We start from the raw sequence: 4,470 nt of genomic DNA, 5'->3' as shown, positions 1-4,470 counted from the left end.
CATTCTAAAGGAGATCAGCCCTGGGATTTCTTTGGAAGGAATGATGCTAAAGCTGAAACTCCAGTACTTTGGCCACCTCATGCGAAGAGTTGACTCATTGGAAAAGAGTCTGATGCTGGGAGGGATTGGGGGCAAGAGGAGAAGGGGACGACAGAGGATGAGATGGCTGGATGGCATCACTGACTCGATGGACGTGAGTCTCAGTAAACTCTGGGAGTTGGTGATGGACAGGGAGGCCTGGCGTGCTGCGATTCATGGGGTCGCAAAGAGTCGGACACGACTGAGAGACTGATCTGATCTGATCTGATACTGGGTCATCGTTCAGCTGTAAGCTTGTGGCTTTTTAAACTGTCCTTCTGTATATTTTCCCTGTATTTTTATAAAATGATTACTTTATAACCCGAAATAAAACTTAAAGAGCTAATTTTAGAAAGTAAACATTTCTTTGGCACAATTTCCTGTTCCCTAACCAACCCACCATTTACACTTTCTGGACCTCAAATTCCTCTGTTCAAAGAAAGTGTTAGACCAGTGGTTCTCAAACTGTGTTCCACAGAACCCTAGCATACCACAAGGGGCTTCTGAGTTACTTCAAATGACTAATTTGAATTCAACTTTTAAATCACTTTAACAATTTTTTCTAATTTAAGAGCGGTATGTTCTCTCAAGTACGTTTGATACCAAATTTCAACACACTGCAGAACAGCATATTATCTTGTGCTGACAAATTAATTCATTTTATACAGATCTCCAAGTTTCTTCCTACAATTGTCTAGTTAAAAAATTTCCTGTTATTTGCAAGGTGAAATTTAAGGGGGAAAGAAAATTGTTACCATTTGCAACTACTTACTGAGTGATTTAGTATTTTGATCACGCATACTCTAAACCAAATGCAGGAATAATCTGAACACTGTGGCAACTATAAGATTGCATTCTGTCTCTCACCTCAATATCAAACCCAGGGTTCATCTGAGCAGCTCACTTTAAAAAATACTAAAACCATTTTACTTCATAACAGTCTATATAAATTTTTGTGGAACAAGGATCCTGCCACTAGAAAACTCATTCTTAAAAACCACTGGATTAAACCAACCTATCTCTGTCCCTGTCATGGTATGTGGGTCTATGAAGCACAGCACAGGTACCACGGGATGAGAGGAGGACTGTTATAAAGGCAGTCCAGGTCAATGCCGCTTCCACTGTTACTATATGACACTGCGGGAGGTACTTGATCAGCCTAAGCCTTGGTTTACTTGTAAACAGTTGTTTTTTTAATCATAAAGTTGGGAAGGTTCAGTGAGATAGAACAGTAAGCACTAAATAACTTAGCTGATGTTACATCATTGGTACTTGTGTATGTGGGAGGAAGGAATGGCTGAATAGTGGACAGCTCAACGTGACACAGTTTGCAGACAAAACTGACAAAAATGCTTTTGTCCAGCCAACAGAAATTTCTTTGCTAAATCCAGAGCAGTTGCTCTCTAGATTGCCTGGCCTATGCTCCTTTCCTCACTTCCTCACCTTCTCTATCATCTGACTAGTTTATACTTCGGAAGCACAGTCTTCTCTTAATAGTAGATCAATCTCAGATCTCCACTTTTTATCTCCCTCAGCACTGTCTAAACATGCACCATCTAATGTTACAATTACTTCTGGGACAAGGCTTCTAAGAAGCCCTTTTTGTAAAAAAAAAAAAAAAAAAAGCTAACACAGAAACTGTTAGTTACAATAGAAGTGATCAATGCAGATCAGAAATAACAGACAAGGCAAACTTTTACTAAAAGAAGAAAATCAGATAGGATAAACTTAGAGATATGGAAAATAGTCACATGCTCCTGGCAAGGAAATACACCACAGGACTACGATCTCCCTTTTGATTTGTACAAGAGTCACAAATAGCACATGAACCCAAGCAAAATACTCTCCGAGATGATTCGGCTGAAGAAAACAGAAGTATCAAAAATGAAATTAACGACTCCAGGGATAATTGCTCTCTTGGTCCACAACCCACAGGAGCAAAACTCTTCTTACATTCAGTATTTCATTTGATCTTCACACCTCTGATAGGTGAGTACCATTAGCCCCTGTCTGGAAAGTCACAACACAGATTAAATGATTTGCTCAGTAGGTCACAGATCATCTGTGATGGAGTGAAGACTAATAGTTAGGTATCCTGTCTCACGATTTCACTGTTTTTCCACCAAATCAGCTCCAGCCAGAAGTCCCCTGACTTTGTGGTCTCCAACAAAGATGCTGAGCTTCAAACTAGCAAAATTTCAGTTTCTCATTCAAAATTTAAAAATTACAATGACAATAATGCATCACGCAATACATTATATGATGTTAACTTGTTGTGGTAATAATTTTGCAATATACACATGTATCAAGTCATTATGTTGTAGACTGTCACCTAATGCAATGTGATATCAATTATATGTCAATAAAACTGGGGAAAAAATGCACCATAGTTGTGTAGTATTTAGTAATCGACAAAGCATTTGCATCCATATAAGCGATCTTCTGTGCAACTCAGAGATTTCCTGAGGAAAAAAGTGAACAGTATGCTTTGCCTGTGACTGAGAAGAAAACAGAGACTCATGCTTCCTGAAAGGTTGTCTGGATGAACAGCAGCAGCAGTAGGACTCACACCTGAGAGGGATCCAAAAACTACGGAGGCTCAACCCTCAGCTGCTAAGCTGCTAAGTCACTTCAGTCATGTCCGACTCTGTGCAACCCCAGAGACGGCAGCCCACCAGGCTCCCCGTCCCTGGGACTCTCCAGGCAAGAACACTGGAGTGGGTTGCCATTTCCTTCTCCAGTGCATGAAAGTGGAAAGTGAAAAGTGAAAGTGAAGTCGCTCAGTTGTGTCCGACTCCTAGCGACCCCATGGACTGCAGCCCACCAGGCTCGTCCATCCATGGGATTTTCTAGGCAAGAGTACTGGAGTGGGGTGCCACTGTGAACCCTCAGAGCCCCCTTATTAGAGCACAGTGAGGTTTGCTCTATTTTTGTTGCTGTTGACCTTCCTAAAGGAAAAGGGCAAGTTAACCCAACCCAATTTTCTAGACTTCTAAAATACTAGCATCTGATGTAAAGATTCACTGCCTAAAGGTTAACCTACCGTGAAATATGATAAGGTCAAATATAAGTTTGGGAAGAAAAACCAGCAACAATCTTGAAGCGAGAACACGGGGAGAGCTGTCCCCTGTTCATGGGCCTGGAAGACAATTTTCCGCTTCTCTACCATTTAGTTACCAACCTACACCAGCTCACCAGGCAAAGATCTCAAAGACAACAATCGATTGGAATTGCGGGAAACACAGTGGAATCCAACACAATGTGGGAGCCAAGGAGGTAGGCTTCGTGGTTGTACAAAACTGCATTTAGACCTTGGCTCCTCCCCAATCAGCTGTGTACTGTGGGGAAAGTCCCTTAAATTCAGCACACTCACATTTCCTGACTTTAAACGGTGAAGAACACCTAGCTTGCCATGAGGACTTAAGAAGTAACCAGGCGAACTTACTTGTAAAGTAGAAAGAGAGACAGACACAGAGAACAAATGTAGGACACCAAAGAAGGGAAGGGGAAGTGGGATGAACTGGGAGATTGGGATTGACATGTATACACTGCTAAGTCACTTCAGTCGTGTCCGACTCTGTGCGACCCCATAGACAGCAGCCCACCAGGCTCCCCCGTCCCTGGGATTCTCCAGGCAAGAACACTGGAGTGGGTTGCCATTTCCTTCTCCAATGTATACACTGCTACATATAAAACAGGTAACTAATCAGAACCTATTGTATAGCACAGGGAACTCTGCTCAATGCTCTTTGGTGACCTACATGGGAAGGAAATCCAAAAATGAGGGGATGTATGCATATGTGTGACTGATTGACTCTGCTGCACAGCAGAAACTAACACAGCATTGTAAAGCAACTCTACCCCAATAAGATTTTTTAAAAGAAAAAAAAAAGGTAATCAGATGAAGCCATAGATGAATGGTAGTTATTGCTATCTTTTTAGACTAGTATCATGTTTTTAAACGTCCACTGTAACAAGTGAGGAATTCCCAGATCAGAAGGCGTCTTCCAATAGAGGGGCACCTGCCATGTGCAGGACCCTGCCCTGGGCACCCCTGAATGAGAAGCTGCTAACTCATTCTGGAAAAGCTCACACTCCATGGAGAGGCGGCAGAGTTACGACACAAGCCCCAAAGCATTCACAGAAATAATACCTTGCAAGCTCTCCCAGGGGAGAATGCCCCCCATGTGCCAGCCCTTCATAAACAATGACACAAGGAAAAACAATAATAAACATAATGATTTCTGAAAGATGAGGTTTCAAGCTGTGGTTCCAAGCCTTCTGGACAAGCTGCAGGACCTCGCTGGGTGTGAAGCAGTAGCCGTCATCTAGAAGAACTGCATTAAGCATTACTCTCCTAACAGGGTAACTGCCACGTATGCATGTCAGGGC

The 4,470-nt window shown here is 42.3% G+C and overlaps 1 protein-coding gene across 1 annotated transcript in view; it reads right to left on the bottom strand.

Annotated features, from left to right (window-relative positions):
* LRMDA (leucine rich melanocyte differentiation associated) overlaps positions 1–4,470 on the bottom strand; it is a 1,194,775-nt gene that overhangs the window by 1,169,200 nt on the left and 21,105 nt on the right. The gene's annotated exons all lie outside the window — the stretch shown is intronic.

The sequence above is a fragment of the Bos javanicus genome, chromosome 28 (genome assembly GCF_032452875.1).
Source record: "Bos javanicus breed banteng chromosome 28, ARS-OSU_banteng_1.0, whole genome shotgun sequence".
Classification (NCBI taxonomy): domain Eukaryota; kingdom Metazoa; phylum Chordata; class Mammalia; order Artiodactyla; family Bovidae; genus Bos; species Bos javanicus.
This window is presented reverse-complemented; position numbering and strand designations above follow the sequence as displayed.